This window comes from Triturus cristatus, chromosome 3_2, assembly GCF_964204655.1.
Source record: "Triturus cristatus chromosome 3_2, aTriCri1.1, whole genome shotgun sequence".
Classification (NCBI taxonomy): domain Eukaryota; kingdom Metazoa; phylum Chordata; class Amphibia; order Caudata; family Salamandridae; genus Triturus; species Triturus cristatus.
This window is the reverse complement of record NC_140584.1, coordinates 874,830,591-874,849,929: the sequence shown is the minus strand read 5'-3', so window position 1 is coordinate 874,849,929 and position 19,339 is coordinate 874,830,591. Positions and strand designations below refer to the sequence as shown.

The window sequence follows — 19,339 nt, the reverse complement described above, 5'->3', positions numbered from 1 at the left end:
ATGAAATCCTGCTATGTTCCAACTTAAAATTTCCAAGACATTGTTTTTATGGCGCTTAATTACAATAGGCCCTGGCATATTCTGGGAGGTGAAATCTGAAACTGCACGGAAGTGTATGGATCTACTTTAACTATGGGAGGAGGTTCAAGTGAATCAAATCTATCCAAACCCTCTAGTTCAGCAATTCTATTTTCCAGTGGAATATGGGGGGTAGGTGAAAGAATAAGCTTCGCCATCAAGGGCTTATAAAAGAAACCAAGTGGAGGGCAACAGATGTTAGTAGTTGTAGCCAGTCTGTCTTCCTGGTGATTTGGTAAGTTACGAGCAGATGCTGGTCTGTGTAAATTAATCACAATACAGTCCCCTTCAACGCTTTTTTTCCAGATCGACCAACTCAAACCACCCTCCAAACCATTAATAGATCGCTGAGATTAGAGGGTCTAAAACCTCTGTGTTCATTTAACCAGTCAGCACTTTTGTTTCTCAGGTCCTCCCATGATTCTTTTTGATTGTTTCTTAGTGGTGGAACTCCTGCCAAGACCACCACGTAAGGGCATGCTGCCGGTGGGATGTCTAAGGTACCTGTAGGACCCTTATTCGCGATGCTGTTGCGCCAAAGGGGTTGGCAGCTTTTTGCCTGCAGGAGGTACAATTAGCGTTAGTACTAGTGTCCTTCTCCAGATAATTGATGGCGAGTGGTCTGCTTTTATTTTCTGGGATTTGTCAAAACAAACCATATGGTGGGGTGGATCCCTGACAATTATTTGGTGTACTGTCACGTTGGACTGTATTGGGCAGTGTATGAGCTGCTAAGCCTCTGGGACCAAGTTGCGAACAAACACGGGGTGCAGCACCGAGGTGACACTCTGTGCTTTTATCAACACTGCTTAGTTTGCCAGGGCAGTTTGCAGAGCGGAATTTCCTCTTGAGGGCAGCGAGTCTCTCCTATAATGGTTTCAAATCAATGTCCAAAATACTACTAATTCTGTTACATAGAGTGTCGCTAAAAGAAGGGTCCACTTGAGGGGGGCTAAAGTAACATTGCTATTTGCATTGCTGCTATTATTTATGTTACTGCTGGTCGAAGGGTTGATCTGATTGGTCTGAGGCTAATTGCAACGGAGGTTGTATGATATTTACAGTTTTCTTCTGTTGAACTGGTTGGGCCCACGTTAGTAGTTGATTACTGCTAGATGCTGACCTAGGTGGCTGTTTCCTCGTACTTCCTGTTGGTTCATTAATTGCCCTTTTCCTCTTAACTTCTACATTTTTTGCGTTTTTTGTTGAGGATGGTTCATCAAAAGAGCCAGGTTTTGAGGACCTTCATGAACTGGGGCAGTTTAGGGTTTTGCCGCAGGTGGAGGGGGGGGGGGGGGGGGGGAGGTCTTTCCAGGTCTTGGCTGTGAGGTAGCATCACTCCTACGTGTCTGTCTGAAGAGAAATCCCAGACATACTCCAATCTTACACTCCAAACAAATTCACAGCTATTAACTAGCTATTTAATAAGACCCTTTTAAAAATGGGCCTCATCTCTGCAGGGTATCCACTTAATAACAGGCTCACAACCTACATGCTCATTTTAGACAACAGAAAAGAGAATGATTTAGGGAAAAAAAATAGTAACATTTAATTTCTCGTTTGGGTCTGAAAGAAGTGTAGGAAGATGGAGAAAGCTAAAATAGAAACTTTTGCTAAAAAAATCATGAATCTACAGCCGAATCTGGGGTGTTTCCATGTACAAAAGAATCAATTTTATGCTTTCTTAATATTTAAAGCTCTTTTACAAAGTTTCGACCGATGTAAACATCCGATATGAATAAACAACTGAACAAAACAAACACCTATATGTATAGGAGAATATCATTTATCAGTCAACTCCAATAATCTAATTATTTCAGATACCAGTATTTAGGGACTGCAGGGTATGTCGAAGCATGTGAGGCCAGCAGGCTGGTCAGAAATGATATACATGTAGTAAACTATTAGTCTAGGTGAACGAGAGAGCACATCCTGAGCAACAAGAACATGGGTAATGTGCCCTTTGAGGATGGTAAATGCATAAGGCAGGTGCTATGAGCAACACTGTGATAGGGAAGTCTGACAAGTATACAAGATATTAATGAGCAAATGAAGAGCTGAGCAGGCTTAATGTTTCGGCTAGTTATGTTCAGTATAAAGGCGGCAGAAAGTACTAAGTAGCTGCAATGTAAATATAGCCCATTAAAAAAATGCCAAGAGGCCCTTTACTGATGGACTTGCATTTTTATTAGGGGTGGGCGGAAATTTGAGTTAGTCTGCTGAATTCCGAGGAGGTACATAAAAACTCCATGATATTCCACAGAGTTCTGCGAGAGGGTGGCATTTGGCACGTTGTGCCGATTTTCAGCACTGAGAGATTGTTTCATGCTGTTAAACCATGTGGCGCACCAGAAGGTGCTGGTTCTTTTTGGCACATGAGTAAATGGTCTACTCGAGTGGCGCCGGCATTGAGAAATCTCACGGGAAGGGTGACTAGTGCATAAAAATCATGCAAGGGGATGCAAATCCGCGCTCGCCAACTTAACGTTGGCAAGCCGTGCACAAGAAAAATCTGTCACGCAATGTTGGCAGAGTTTTGCCGGAACTCTGTGCTCCAGTCGGAACATAGAGGGGGCAAAACTCAGTGAACCCCACCAGCAGAGTAGATTTCTTAGCCACTCATTTTTATGCCGTTGTAGGTCACATGTACAGACAGCTGTAGTTAACTGTTTAAAGAAATCATGTGACCAACACACATGGCCATACAAAGAATACAGAAGAGTGGGCTTTTAGTAAGTCCCCTTCAGCCATTGGCTGCTGAATTAAATTTTTATTTTTTTATTTTAAGAAATTGCTATTGGCTCGGTGGCCTGTTCCTCAGGCCATAGCATTTCCTATAATTTTATTTGTGGTAACATCTCCCCTGTTATTCCGCCCAATCACTGTCTCCGTGCCCCACCAACACCCTAGAGTGTAGTGTTTGACCTTGCCACCATTCACTGCCATGTGCTCTGTCATATGGACATTCTTTTGGTTTTACCAGTGCTTGTTGAATTGCTTTACACTAAAATGCCTGCTGTGCATGCGTGCATGCATACATCCGCAATCGTGCAATGGAGCTCGATTCTTTTTTTATTTTTAAAAACTCCATGACAAGATGGGCATCATGCATGCAAGGCAACATCTAAAGCAAAATAAAACAATTGGCAAAGTGTGTTTGGTAGGTAAAAGAAATAAGACCTGCGGCTTTGCCTATGCTCGGTTTTTTTGCTAGTTAGCAGCTATTTTTTCAATGCACCAGAAGTCATTAAAACGAAAGGGGCATTTGTTTGCGCATTTATAAGCTATCAGAGAAAACAGAAAAAATTGATAAAGTTAAGGCCCAGTCACATGCTTACATCGACTTGGTATATTGTATTGCATTAATGTGTTCATAAAATAGTGATATATTGAAACAGATTTTGCCTTCTCTTGACACACAATTTAGTCAACCTACTCACATAATTTGTCCGTCCAGTGTCCCTTAACTTAAATGGTCTTATCACATGCAGAGGACTCCTGACGTGAATGCAAGGATGAGAGCTATAAAAAGCCGGACCACCTCAACTTCTTGCACTTTCTTAGCTCAATTTTTGATTTCCGCTAAGGTCATCTTGCAAGTATATGTAGATTTATTAAGCAGATTGCCGGGAGACAAACTCTCTAGAAAAAAGCATGTTACTTCTTAATATGATATATCAGTGACCTTCTAAGAACCACATACTCATGAATAATTAAGGAAAGGCAGAGATGCGGTGAAGCACTTTCATAATATGCATCCAAGGGTCACCATGAAAGCGCACATTCTATCATCCAGCAGTACACGAGAATAAACATCCAATAGTCACCCAAACACAGCAGACATAATTTATTTTAGTGTCGATCACCTTCCTCCCACTTGCACTTGTGACAGAGACATACCCCGCACAAACGTTCACACGGCCGCTAAAACCAGTCCTCGACCTTCTCGGATCGCCAGGTAAAGAAAGGAGCGTTCTCTTCCTAATGATGCATAGACGACTGCTAAATCCCGTCCACCAGCCCTCTTAAACACCAAAATCATATACGCACCACTCAGAGACCACGGGACACCACCACCAACCAGAGATGGACCACAACACACAATACCTTCAACATATGATGATACCATAGCTCGGACTGGTTTATGGTGGCACAATCGTGAGCTAAGGGACCACGACACAAACGGCGTCAAGAGGCCGTGCTAACGCAGACTGTGCAACAACACAATGTATTTTATTGTGGCCCGTTCAGGCTTAAGGGACCTCGAAGTTTGAAAATGAACAGCCTGGTAAGTGAGATTTTTAATGCTGGTGTAATAGGTCACATCAAAAATGAATATCCGTCTGCCTGGCACTAGAAGCTACGAGAACAGAATACAATAGCAAAGTAACCCACTACCCCATCGGTGTGCTCGGCTGAAAGCTAGAGTATTAAAAAACAAAGAGGCGAACGACTCTTGCAACAAATTTCAAAGATTTCTCAACACAGCACAGTCTCTGAAAAGACCCACGTACTGGGAACATGCCCGGGTCGCAGCTAGATCAAATAGGCTAAAACCACGCTCTCACCTTCGTTCACATTAAAAGAAAGAAAGATTGGCAGTCCGGACGCATTTAATTGAGTGGTTTTTGAGGTTAGACGAGCTACATTATTTCATAATAGCACTCTCGCTGAACTCCCCACCCACATTCCAAATGTCCTACCAAAATAAACTGTAAATTTAATAGATGCCCCAGGGCCTATAATTAGGTGATGAAACCTTAAGACATCACCTTTCAGACAGCAATGGCAGCCTACATTCAAAGCGATCTGCGTGGCTTGTTTTAAGCAATGGGTGTGGGTCCAGCCACTCGGGCAGCACACAGCCTACCACGCAAGGAGGCTCAGCACCATCCAGGTTATTTACCTGTAACACCACAGCAGACCGCAAAACCATTGGCCACTCTAAAGTGCACTTTAGTGCTATTGGGCCTCTCCAAGTCCGGATCTATCATCATCAGACGGGGAAAAAATTAAGACTGTACATCAATAACCTACAACCATCCTTAAAGACAGTTAGCCTATTTCAAAGAAATAAACATTACGAAAGCAAGCAACAGAAGTCGAGTCCGTTTAACTCCTTCGCTGCTAGGCCTTTAGATGTACGGTTTTTGGGCTTGGACAGATGGTGTCGGTCCTGCTCGGAAGGGGCTGTTCTGTCTCCGCTGCCTACTCTTTCATTTGTGACGGTAGACTACGGGTTATTAAAGGCCCCCCTCCCACCCAGACAGTAGTGTCAGTCTGACTGGCCTCGGTGTTCTCGTTTCACCAGTTGTTTCCACTGTAATGCGAGACTGCTCCCGGTGTGTCCCGATATGAGCTGCCCTCTGCTCTGACTGTACCTGCCCTATCGTCCTCCCTCTGCCCTCGGATCCTGAGACCGCTCGGGTCTGAACGCCTCCTTATCTGCTGCCGCCATGCCATCACTTGCACAAGATCGCAGTGTGCGTCATCGCTCCGGCTGGTGCTTGCTCCTTGAATATTAATAAGTCTGATCAGTCTCTGGGGGCCCTCTGTGCCCCTCCACCTCCGATGTCCATCCATTTGAACCCTCGCACAGGAAAGCCTTGGTTCACCGCAGTGCAGTGGTACGCGGGAACAAGCACTGTGTGGACTCTAGGGCACCCTGATGGTGAAACCGGTTCTGCCTGCCGTTCCAGCTCCTCAATCTCATGACGCGCTGGGATGCACCAGCAGGGACAGCTCAAAGCTCCCCGGGTCGGATCTGCCGAGGGTCAGCCATGGCGCCTTCTTCGAAGGTGAACGCACCCGGGCCTGAGAGAGGGCGAGGGGCGATTGTGCGTGCTGGGGTGTTGGCCTACATTCTTGCAGCTTACAAGAGAGGCCACCGCTAATCACACCGTGAGAGGTGACCATGCCCAGCCCCTCCAGTGCAATCCTCTCACCAAGGGTGCCTGCTGTCCACCCCAGGTGGATGTGTGAGCTACCCCTCATATGGGAAGTGCTACCCTCTCACGAGGGGTGCCTGTCGTTCATCACAGGTAGGTGTGTGCACTACCCCTCACAATGGAAGTGTTTGCTGCCCTCTCACGAACGGTGCCTGTTTTCCATCACAGGTGGACATGTGCGTGCTACCCCTCACATGGGGTGCCTGCTGTCCATCCCAGGGGGTGTGTGTGCTACCCTTCACATGAGGAGTGGTACCCTCTTACGAGGAGTGCCTGCCTCTTAATAGAGGTGTCAGCTGTCCATCGAAGGTGGATGTGTGTGCTACCCTTTAGAAGAAAAGTGCTACCCTCTCACGAGAGGTGCCTACAGTCCATCACAGGTGGACGTGTGTGCAATCCCTCACTCGGGGAGTTCTACCTTCTCACCAGGGGTTGCCTGCTGTCCATAACTGGTGGACGTGTGCACTATTCCTCACACAGGGAGTGCTACCCTCACCAGGTGTGCCTGCTGTCCATCCCAGGAGGACGTGGGTGCTATCCCTCACACAGGAAGTTCTATCCTCTCAGCAGGGATGCCTGCTGTCCATCACAGGTGGGTGCGTCTGCTACCCATCACAAGGGCAGTGCTACCCTCTCACGAGGGGTACCAGCTGTCCATCACAGGTGGACGTGTGTGCTACCCCTCACAGGGAGAGTGCAACCCTCTCACAAGGGGTGCCTGCTGTCCATCACAGTTCTCTGGATGTTTTTTTTATTATTATTATTTTTTTTTTAAATAGGTCAGCCTCGTGTGCGTCTTGTTGTAACTTGGTTTTCATTCGCGCATTTGTTTTCCAAGCTGGAAGTAAAGTGTCTGTCTCGCGTATGACCGCTCTCGCCTCGGTTTCCCAGTCTTCTTCACCTCCACCCTGAGGTCTCCCCTCTCCCTCGCGCTCCCTTAAGTATGCTTCCTTTTCATGGTTTACGTGGATGTTCCTGCTTTTTCAAGAAATGTAGCTGACTCGGTTAATGTTTCGGTAAATGGGTGTTTTTAATCAAGAATTATCGCATCAGAGCCCGCAAACGACCAACACTATTCTGGCCATGCGTTTCAGGCGGCTCGCTAGGGGTAGGAATTGGAATATGAAATAAATGCAATGCAATATGGGCACATGGAACAGCCGCGCTAAGTCTGCACTATAGTCACCTTTGCGGGATAGGGAGCTATACGTCCAATCGTTTCACTCCAAAAGCGCAGCCCCCCACATCTGTGCATTAAATTCGCTCATTCAGAATACTGCGCTATATCCGTAAGCTGATTTACTCTTAGTGGAGGCAGCTAAGCGTGTGCTACATTTCCAGCCACTTCAACATGCATGCAGTATTACACAGCGCCATACAGGCAGGCAACTAGACCCAAATTTTAAGGGGGGGGGGGCTGAAAAAGATTTTGGGGTTTGGGGGCCTAATTCTTCCAGCCATAGGCAAAGTGGCTCCAAGAAGGGGTGAAAACACAACAAAAGCCTCATTAACAAGTAAATGGTCTTTTAAAGACCTGCGACCCTTGACCTTGCCAGGTAGGCCGTCCCCGCCCCTCCCGCTGCAGCTCCACCTGATTTCCTGCTGTCACCGCCGAAGTCGAGGCCCTCCTCCACCCGCAGGCTACCACCTGCGCCTCATTCCTGGTGGCCAGTGGTGGCCTTAGGTTTGTATGTTTCTCCGAGTGCCCTTGTTGCCCCATTGCCGTTTTCTTCAGCTCTGTGTGCCCTTTTGTTCCTTCTGTGCCCCGCTGCCCATTTTTGCCTTCTGTTCCCCGTGCTCGTGTGCCGTTTTGTTCCTTCTGTGCCCCGCTGCCTGTTTTTGTATTCTGTGCCCCGCTGCCCCCTGTTGTGCCTGCTCGCCCCCCTCGCCGCTCCCGTTCCTGCCGCTGCATCCCCTGCGGGCCCGTCCCCAATCGCTGCCCCCTGCCACCCGCCTCCCGCCTCCCGCCTCCCAGCTGCTCCTCCCTCTCACCTCCCCTTAAATTGCAGGCGCTGTGCGGCCGTGCCGCTGGCGCGCCAGAGGCACGCCCAAGGCAAGCCCGTCTGCGCCCATCCGCACCTGGACCGCGCCTAGCGCCAGAACCCCTGGCCCCCGCACCAGCCATGAAGACCGCCTCCGATACGACGCCAGCACCCTCAATGCTCTCAACTCAGGACGGACCCTCACCTGCTGCAGGGCCGCCCCAAAGTGTACCCACCGACCCTTCGCCTGCCAGAACTGCAGCTTCTCCTGCATCGAAGACGCCGATACACCCGCCACGACAGAACACAACCAGCTCCGATGCATCTTGATCAACACCCGCTCTGCACACAAACACGCAGTCAAGCTCTGGGACCTACACAACACCACATCACCAGACGTCGCCTTCCTGACCGAGACCTGGATGAACAAAGCCTCCTCTCCAGACATCGCCATAGCCATCCCCGACGTATACAAGATCGCCCGCAGAGACCGCACCAACGGAGTCGGAGGAGGAATCGCCATCGTCCACAAGAAGACCATCATGGTCTCAACAAACACCGACGACACTCTCAGCACCGCCGAACACATGGACTTCCAGATCCACACAGACCCCAAGACCACCCTAAGAGGCACCCTCGTCTACAGACCACCCGGACCCGACCACAATTCTGCGACGCCATCGCCGACTTCATCAGCACGCACTGACCTCCACCAACTACATCCTCCTTGGAGACCTGAACTTCCATCTGGAGAACAACAACGACAGCAACTCCTCCCCCCTGATAGACAACCTCGCCAACCTCGGACTGGAACAGCTCGTCATGACGCCGATCCACAGCGACATTCACGCGCTCAACGTCATCTTCTACTCAAGCCCGCACGTCTCCTTCAGCCACATCTCCGAACCCACCTGGACCGACCACCACTGCATCCACTTCACCTTCCGGAAACCCGTCGCACATCACCGCACCCTACAGATCCCCCGTCGCTGCTGGGGGCAAAATCACCGAAGTACAACTGCAGACAAACCTCGCACTCAACTCACCGACCAACCCAAACGATGGTGCACGCACCCTCAGACGATGGATGGACTACTGCACCAACGCCTTGGCCCCGCTGAAAAAACAAACCCTCAAAGACACCAGAAAGAGAGCCAACTGGTTCACCCCGGAACTCCTAGCATCAAAGCGCACCTGCCGGAAGTTGGAGAACATATGGTACAGCGAGAAGTCGCCGGGCAGCCCACAAAGACGCCATCCGCAACCACCACCACCACCACCTCATCAGGACCGCCAAGAGGACCTCCTTCAAAGACCGCCTCGACAACAACGCACACAACAGCAAGGAGCTCTTCAACGTCGTGAAGGAACTCTCCAAACCCAGCTCCAATGCCAACGACATCTCGCCGTCGCAAGCCCTGTGAGACTCCCTCGCCACCTTCTTCCACTGCAAGATCGCCGACATCCACGACAGCTTCAACCCCCGGACGACCCTAACAGGCCCCAACACGCCGGACCCACCACACCCCACCGACCACGACCCCCTGACAACCTGGGCCAACGTGAGCATCGAAGATACAATCAAGACCATGGGCACAATCCACTCCGGCTCTCCGTCTGACCCTTTTCCTCACCACTTCAACAAAGCCAGCAGATCCATCGGACCCTACCTGCGCAACATCATCAACCTCTCCTTCGAGACCGCGACCTTCCAGAAGAGCTGGAAACACGCCGAGATCAACGCCCTACTGAAGAAACCCAAAGCGGACCCGAGCAAACTCAAAAACTTCCGGCCCATCTCCCTGCTTCCGTTCCCAGCTAAGGTCATCGAGAAGATAGTCAACATCCAGCTCACCCGCTACCTCGAAGACAACAGCATCCTGGACCCCTCCCAGTCAGGATTCCGCAGCAACCACAGCACCGAGACCGCCCTCATCGCCACCACAGACAACATCAGGATCCTACTGGACAACGGCAAGACGGCGGCCCTGTTCCTTCAGGCTCTCTCCGCCGCCTTCGACACCGTCTGCCACCGCACATGACACAGGGATCCGAGACAAGGCCCTGGACTGGACCTCCTCCGTCCTCTCCGATAGAACCCAGAGAGTCCGCCTCCCCCCGTTCTGATTTGAAGCCTCAGAGATCATCTGCAGCGTCCCGCAGGGATCCTCCCTCAGCCCGACGCTGTTCAACGTCTACATGGCACCTCTCGCACGCTTCGCCGACATCACAACCTCAACATAATCTCCTACGCCGACGACACGCAACTGATCCTCTCCCACACCAAGGACCCCCTCACCGCCAAATCCAACCTCCACCAGGGAATGAAGGCCGTCACCGACTGGATGCAGGATAGCCGCCTTAAGTTGAACACAGACAAGACGGAGATACTCATCCTCGGGCCCAACCCCTCAGCATGGGACGATTCCTGGTGGCCCGCATCACTGGGGACACTCCCCGCACCTACCAACCACCCACCCACGCAACCTGGGAGTCATCCTTGACTCGAAACTCACCATGACCAAACAAGTCAACGCTGTCTCCTCCACCTGCTTCAACACCCTCCGTTTGCTCCGCAAGATCTACAGATGGATCCCGACAGACACAAGGAAACAGTCACCCAGGCCCTAGTCAGCAGTAGACTACTACGGAAACGCCCTCTACACCGGAGCCCCGACCAAGCTCATCAACAGACTGCAGAGAATCCAGAATGCCTCTGCACGCCTGATCCTCAACGTCCCGTGACGCGACCACATCACCCCCCACCTGAGGAACATGCACTGGCTCCCCGTCGACAAAGGAATCTCCTTCAAGCTCCTGATCCACGCACACAAGGCACTCCACAAGACCGGCCCAGCCTATCTCAACAGTCTACTCTCCTACGTACCCAACAGGAAACTCCGCTCCGCAGACCTCTCCCTGGCTACCGTCCCACGCATCCGTAGAACAATAGCTGAAGAAAGATCCTTCTCCCACCGCACCACTAAGACCTGGAACACCCTCCCCCTCAAACTACAACAAACCGAAGACCTTCTAACCTTCAGGAGACGAACCAAGACCTGGCTGTTCGACCAGTAGCAACAGCACCCCCCCCCCACTCCCCACCCTCGGCGCCTTGAAACCCTTGCGGGTAAGTAGTGCGCTTTACAAATTATTTGATTGATTGTGAAGTACTCTGGTGCGGCTGCAATTAGACGGTTGCCAGCCCGCAAAGCTGTCTCAGCCGGGACTGACTGACACAACAGGGGGGGGGGGCTGAAGCCCCGTAAGCCCAATGGGTTTTGCGCGCCTGGCGCCATATATGTGCACCATGAAGCCCCCCTCATATAGTAAAAGATATGTATCTGCAGACGGATCGCGTCAGTTGTGGAATTCCCTGCGCTGCATCCATGAAATCAGGGCGCTACACTTTTTGAATGGAATGACCACTCCTACATGGCGCTATAATGTAGCAGTCTAGGCACTACTACGGAAAGGGCTTAGCAGATCAGCCGGAGGAATTAACCAAAAAAGTAAGCACTGGCCAAGCCAGGGGTGATTGATGTGAGCACGCTTGAAGTTTGCTCCCGACAGTATCTGGCGAGAGCTCCACAGCAGAGAGCGCCTACCGCATTCTGTGCACGGGCGTCGGCGATATATCCGGATTTAGTTACTGAACGCATGCTGCGGATATGGTTTCAGGGGAGACGCTCCTTTTTCAACTTTATACTGCTTAGCAGCGTGTGGTCTAGTTGACCAGTTCTACATCGCACAATGGCTCTTTAATGGATAGGGCAAAGCACCAAGTCATCAGACGCGGGCAGCTTGAAACACAAGATTAGGACTAGCTGACTGCTCCCCGCGGAGGGGTGACCCGGGTTCTCTGCCCGACACCCAGGCCGTCTCTACCAGCCTCTTGTGTTTTTAATCCCCTATATTTTCATTTAGAGTTGAACGTTACCCACCCACCGGTCAGTGATCAACATAAGAGACAGGATTGTCTACATGTGCTATATTTTCCTTTATTTATACGTTCTTTGCTTTTTTAAAATGGTCATTTTATTGAGATCCCTTGGTCTTCTTTCTGCTTTTACATATCTGAAGGTATTTTTTTTTTTTTTTTTAAAAAGAACAATGTGTGCCTTGTCAAGTGGGAGAATAGGTTTGCATCTGTTTTATTTCACACCCCACGCACAGGTCTGTAAGTGCCAAAGTGAAGCTTATACTTTGCACGTATCGGGTTATGTATGCTCAAACTTTGGAAGAACTGGCTCTAGGTCTCAAAGAAATGTGTTGTGGTACCGATATTTCTTTAACTTATAATTTGAAAGACTGAAGTCCAACCATAACTCATTCGCAGCCCCCACCACGGGCATATACAAAAAAATCCCTGGCATCTAGGGTGTTTTCGTCCCCGGGGGTGGGGCGGCAGATTGGGGGCTACTGCCCCGCAGGGGGAGCAGAAAGACTGGAATTTTGTTGGGGGAGGGGTGTGGCATTGGCATGCCCATCTTGGGCAACCCTCACCTCTAAATTCATCTGGAAAAAAACCCTGGTGTGGTGTCTAATGGGCTTTCTGCCTCCCTGGGGGGGGACTGATTGGGGGCTAAAAAGACTAATTTTGCAGTGTAGGGGCATTGGCATTCCTGGTCTCTAGTCTGCTTTCTGCTCCCCTCGGGGGGCAGAAAGACTGAATTTGCTAAAAAAATAAATATGGGAGGGGCGACGTGCGCGCTGATCATCATTTCAGGGAAACAAAGCAGGCAGCCTTGGGAGCTGGGGAAGCTCTTTCCCAGCTCCCGAGGCTATTGGGGGGTAAAGGGAATCCTTCTGGTGCCCGCACTAGAGGGATTCCCTGTGAAATGTGCAAGGATGTCCGGGGGCCGTCTGAGACACATGAGCACTGGTGCGTCAGACGGCCCACGGCCGTCCGATGCACCGAAGGGGTGAACGATAATGGAGAACACAGATCACAACTGAGCTAGCAGTCATGAGCAGGACATAGTTTTAAATTTAAAAAAAAGACCCAGATCAAGCGCACCACTTACAGGCACGTCTCAAATCCTTTGATAACAGCTATATAAAACAATCATTTGCAGTGCAATAGGGATGTAGCCTTACGGCTAGAGCTGCAGACTTTGGAGCTGGAGAAACCGGGTTTGAGCCTCGGCATCCTGTGATTCTGGGCAAATCACTTAATCTACCCGCGCCTACCAAATAATGAATTTGTCCTTGTGTAAGGTAACTGGTGCTCATGTAAGGAGCTCCAATACCTACTAATCGAGTTTGCGCTATATAAATCTGCAAAAAAACTCAAACTTTCAGTATTGTGGGACCTATTTTAATGCAAATGCTTGCTAGCCTTGCTAGGTGGATGCATGAGCAGTGAGGGAGCCCGCAACCATGCTGTAATTCTCCAAAACAAGACGAAGCACAGGACTGTGATGCTGCAGCTCCTTGTCAGCATCCGCAAGTACAAAACACAGATTAAAAACAAAGGGATGACTTACCGCTGCGACCCACCGGAAACAAGATTAAGGCACGGATGACAAAGCGTAAGCAGGACTTCGGCAGTGTTGTTAACCCTGATCAGTCCAAATAAATAACATTAACGCAGAGGGAGGAGGAGGAGAGAGAGATGCACCTGCTCAGCTGCTGCCAGCAGTGTGTGCGTGGATCTAAAAACCAAAACAAGCCCCACCTCCATTGAAAAGAAGTTAGAAGCAAGTACACATACCAAAAGAAACATAGGCCATACCAAAGCGCACAAAAAAAAAAAAAAAACATACGGTGATGCTAATAAATAAAGGTGCAGGGCGATTGCTGCTTGATGCCGTCATAGGTGGAATGGGTCTGTTTTGTAAGCAAACAAATAAAAAATACGCCTACGGGCGACATAAATAAAGGCACATAGCGAGGGCAGCTCGATGCAGTTTCGGAGGTGGGAGGGGTGTGCTTTGCAGACGAGCCCAGAGAAAAAAAAAATTCTAACGGTTGCAGTTAAGGCGCACTGTGAGCACTGCTTGATGGGAGGGGTCTGCTTTTGAAGAAAGGTAAAAAATACAAGCATACTGGCACTGTTAATATATAAAGATGCAAGGCAAGCACTGCTCGATACTGTTTTGAGGTGGTAGGGGTCTGCTTTTGAGGCAAGGGAAGGTGAGAAAAAAAAGAAAAGAATACTAGTGTCATTAAAAAATAAAGCCGCACGGCCAGCGCTGTTCAAGAACAGCTGGAGCGTCAGCGCTGCTCGAGGACAGCTAAAGAAAGAAATAGTGCTTACAAGGGTTAAAATAACATGCTGTGAAGGAGTCCATGTATCAGGACCAGTCCGTATAGGATGTTACATTATTTGAAAAGGAGGCACTAGTAAGCTATTTCCCCAATGAAAAGCCCAAGGGCAGTAAGAGGAGCCAATAGAAAAGATTGGGGCAGGGCACAGAAAAGATGAGCGGGCTTCAAGACTATATCCTGAACACAGCATGTCTCAAAGAGACAGAGGAAGCTATGCCTAGGCAAGACCTACAAATTTGAAATCCTGTGGTCTCAGCGCTAGGTATTATTTTGGAGGGTGGCCGTCACCACAGTTCCAAAAAGCAGCCAACCCGACCAGCTTTCTAATTAGCCAGACAGGGCTAGTCAGGCCACAAATAAGGCATTTTGGTTTTAGGAAGCCAGTGCGACTCCAGGGATCAAAATAAGATAACAGTATGGGGCCTGCGAGAAAGCCAGAACTGCAGTTTAAACTTCTAAAGATACACCATCCATTTACAACTAAGGCTGCATCACTACAGTGTCCACACATCTCCCGTGGTTTCGGCATGCAGAATAGTCACTTCATGCAGCAATGCAGCAAAGCCGGTTTACAAAGATATGGGACGCTGGCAAAGAGCTATATGAATAAAGCATCCTAGTTGGCATTTAAAAATCATTATGGCTGAAATATGCACCCCCATACAGCAGAAAAGATACATTGCATGATTATCTACACAGCATGCTTGAGGGCCCTTTAATGAAGGATTTCCATCCAGAATCAAGGCACTGGTATGTAAACTAGTATAAAATCCACATTTCACAAAAAATACTCTGAACACAGACGAAACCTAAAGGGAATATGACAAATGTCAGCCAAATACAGACGTCTCCAGTTCAACAATCAGACAACTCAGCCTATTTGGGGCTTATCAGTGATACAGGTTACGTGGCAAGAAGCCTCTTCACTTGCTCCTGGGCAACCAGAGGTCAATAGGCAGCATAAGTGTTGCTTCAGGGCCTCGGGTACCATGCACTCTAACTCCCTTGAGTACACTTGACTCTTCAATTGTAGCTAGGTCGATACTAAAGTGGGTCTAGGTTAGGAAGTCAAAACCATTATGACAATAATAATAAATAATCAGCCCCTTACCTGTTAAAAGGATGAGGACCTAGTTATATAGATAAAGACATGGTAGTTAAAATGATCACCAACATAAAAGAATCAGAAGGTACCAACATCTTCTGGAGCAGGGATACAACCCAAAACAGTTTTATAACACTTCCTGTAAATTGTTGCATTTCAAGTACTATGGGCGGATTAAGTAATGCTAGTCTATGGAGGGAAGTGTTATGAGATCGTGCTATTCTATTAGCTTCATAGCCCTTACTAAAAACGTATTCATGGAGTCCTTTCCATGGAAAAAGGTGGCAGAAAAAATGTATCAATGTATTAAAATATGGTAAGATATGTCTGCCCTATGTCCTAGATTTTCAGCAGCCCTGGTATGGAGAATGAAGATAAGAAACTGCCAAAGACCATAAATGCACTGACAACTCAAACAGGCCAACCAAAAGTAAACTGGCGGTCACATCCACAGATGAACATGGTTCTGGGGTGCCGAAATGGACAAGTCTCAAAATTCCACTGCTCAGTTATCAGGGTTGCTGGGGCTTGATCGGCAGTGGCACTGGATATATTTTTAAAGAAGACTAGATAGTGCTCCAAAGGATCTCAAGCGTCTACAATCCACTGGTGCTAGAACAATCGCTGACAGGACAAGGGTCTAAATATGTTGAACTGTGGTAACCCTTTCTGTCCCTCTTGGCCTCTGAGTTCCGAGAGGTCACCTGCCCCCGATACCTCCGCCTATTGCGCCTCTCAGATACACAACAGCCAGAGAAGTGATTAGAGCAGAGTACAGTTTCAGGCAGGTTGGTTGGTGGACATGGGGTGGTGAGGGAGGGTGGGGTGCGGGAAAGGTTTACAACGTTTTTTTTTTTTCCTCCCTTTTTTTTGTTGTTAATTTCCATTGCATGTAAGGTTTTCCTGTTTTGGTAAATGCCCAATGTTATACTTGCGGTCCTGGCTTGGCCTTTTAAGCCATATGCTACGCAATGTTGATGATATGACAGCTAAACCTGCATGATTATTTTTGTGTTTGTTGGAAATTTCAATAAAAAGATTTAAACCATAAAATAAATAAGGACGTTTTACCCAAGAAGAAAGGCTCAAGATTAACCTGACAGAGGTGCAGGAATGCAGCGCTACATCTTCTACCTAAATGAGAATATATGAATGGACCAAAAGATTGAACAAGGTAGCACTACTAAAGGTTTTTTTAATTGAATTAAACTCCAGAAGCATGAGCATCTTGGAAAAATTGTATTAAAATAATCAGTTTAGGGGGCGTGGCCGGGCAAGATGGCCGACCGGACTTAATCCGTCTCGGCTCCCGGTCCGCGCGCTGCCTTGGAGGGGGATGGAAGCGGCTGCGGCGACCTACGATCAGCGCGGATGAGGGCGGCTGGAGTGTACCGTGCTGGGGCTTCAGTGGAGAGGATCGGCGGGCGCTGATTGCCGCCGGAGTGACTGTCAGCTTCCGCCGTTGGAGCAGCTTACTACGCGCTGGAGCAACATGGCGGCGATCCTGAGGCGGCGCTCGGAGCCTTTCCCGGATTGTTGGAGGCGGTGAGGAGGTGAGGAGGTGGGGTCCGCGGTGGAGAGCCGGAACCAGCGGCGTGTGGAGAACGGCCTCGGGGCACCAGCGGTGATTTGGCCATTAGTGGAAACCGGCGGGCCTATGTCTCCACCTCCATGCCTGACCTTAACATGGCGATAGCGCGCTGCGGTATGGCGCCCCTTCGAGTTTGTGATCTGAGGCCCGGACTAGACGATATGCTGCACTAGTGAGGGGTCCCCTGATCGGCGGGTCCTTTAGCGCTGACCGGTGGAGTGGTGGGGAGCTTTGCTGGAGGAGGACGGAGGGGCTGGAACCTGCGGCGCCCCACTACCAGTCGCCGTGGGCCGGCGTGGATCCCCCTGGCCTGTACTGGCCGCCGGAGCCTGCCGCTCGTGGACCCTGTTCTTCGCGTCCCGGCGTCCCGCTGCCCTCGCCGGAGGGGTGACCTCCTGCATAGCCATCCCTGGCATTCGGAGGGTGCCTATCGTGGACTCCCGAGACCCTCCTGAGTGGGCCGCGAGGAGGTGCTACGTGCGAGGGGCCTGGCGCAGGGGCCTGTGCTCACCTACTGGCCTAAGGTTGGGGCGCTGCTTTCGGCGGACGCCGGCGCGGCTTTGTCAGCATTACTCTATGCCGCCTAAGAAGGCAGCGGTCAAGGCTACGAATACGGTGTGTGATTTCTTTGCGGCCGCAGATAAGCGGTCTACGCACCGGGGGGATGCAGTCTCAGGAGAAATGGCTCTTACTTCTTCAGTGGGGCATTCTGGGGACGGTGGCGGGAGGGGAATATTCAGGCTGGGGTGGGAATGTGGTCCTTTTTATATGACGTAATGCCACTCTCAATTGGAACCTGGAATGTCAAGGGCCTTAATTCGCCCCAAAAGCGCCACAAGGTATGGAAATATATTATCGACCATCATCTTGATATTGTGGCCCTGCAAGAGACGCACCTAGCTAGAGCCGAAGACTCTCGTCTCAGACATAAACTCTTTCCTTTAATTTATAAGTCCTCAGCACATACGAAACATCGTGGGGTGGCCATTCTGTTTCGCTCTTCCATGCATTTCCAACCACTGGGGGTCCAGAGTGATGGGGAAGGGCGGTGGGTAATGACTAAAGGGCGCCTTAGAGGGAAAGTTTGTACTTTTGCGGCGATCTATGCCCCTAATACTGGTCAGACACACTTCTTAAACACGTTTTTGGGGAAACTAACAGATTTTGTGGAAGGCCCGCTGGTTCTTATGGGTGATTTTAATTTGATTTGGCAAACAGATCTAGATAGTTCGTACGCTCAACGTGCAGGCCGGGGCACCTTTTCTGGGGAGACAACGGCAAATACATGACTTGGGCCTTCTTGATACCTGGCGCACCCTTTTTCCACAATCCCGAGACTACACGTTCTATTCACACGTTCATCACACTTACTCGCGGTTGGACTACATCTTTATCAGCCAATCTCTGCAGGGTGCATTACAGGATGCTAAGATATTTCCCCTTTCGGTATCTGATCACAGCCTATACTCTGTCTGTCTCAATTGGCTGGGTACTGCGACGACCGATCCCAGATGGTATTTTCCCCCCGTCACTTACTCGTGATAAGGAATCGTGTTCCAAGATTAGGACCACCATTAAGGAATTCTTCCATAATAATAAACCGGAAGATACCTCGGAGTTTATTATCTGGGACACTCTGAAGGCTGTTATCCGAGGGGAGTGCATAGCACTCAATGCAGCGCTGAATAAGCAGCGTGCTCACGAGAGAGAGCTCCTAGAAACTGAACTTTCGGCGCTGGAGCGCTCCCACAAAGCTAACCCCACAAGGCAAACGCTCCGCGGTCTCACGGCCCTCAGAGGCAAGCTCAGGGCCATTTACAGCAATAGGCGGAATTCACTCTTCTTAAGCTTCGGCACCTATCCTACGCCCAGGCCAACAAAGTGGGTAAGCATCTGGCCAGACAACTGAAAGGCAAACGGGAAAAAGAGTATATAGGTGGCATTTTTGACCCGTCGGGGGCGGTAACGCATAGGGATCGGGACAAGGCGGAGCTCTTTGGGGCTTTTTCTGGGAAGCTATACTCTGGGGAGGCCTTAGACGCGGATGCTCAGCAGGAATACCTCAGGTTGCCGTCTCTGCCCCAGGTGTCGGATGCTTGGAATGATATACTCACCGCTCCCATTACTGAAGGGGAGGTCAATATAGCTATTAAAAGCCTGAAATCTCACAAAGCACCAGGGCCGGATGGATATACGGCTCTTTTTTATAAGACTTTCGCCCCTGATGTTTCTCCTTACCTTGTCAGCCTTTTTAATAAGATGGCTGACGAAGGAGAGACCTCCGGCACCATGTCTGAGGCCGCGATCTCTAATTCCCAAACCAGGGAAGGTCCCCCAGCTTTGCGCTTCTTATAGGCCGATT

General features: G+C 49.7%; 1 protein-coding gene across 2 annotated transcripts in view; it reads right to left on the bottom strand.

Moving 5' to 3' along the window:
• CPD (carboxypeptidase D) overlaps window positions 1-19,339 on the bottom strand; it is a 752,391-nt gene that overhangs the window by 675,676 nt on the left and 57,376 nt on the right. Inside the window, exon 1 of one of the 2 annotated variants that reach the window (XM_085649245.1) lies at window positions 5,460-5,481. The exons of the other annotated variant lie outside the window; for it this stretch is intronic. The gene's annotated coding sequence lies outside the window, so the exon portion shown is untranslated. Of the gene's footprint in view, window positions 1-5,459; window positions 5,482-19,339 lie in introns of those variants that run through there. 2 annotated transcript variants of the gene reach the window in all.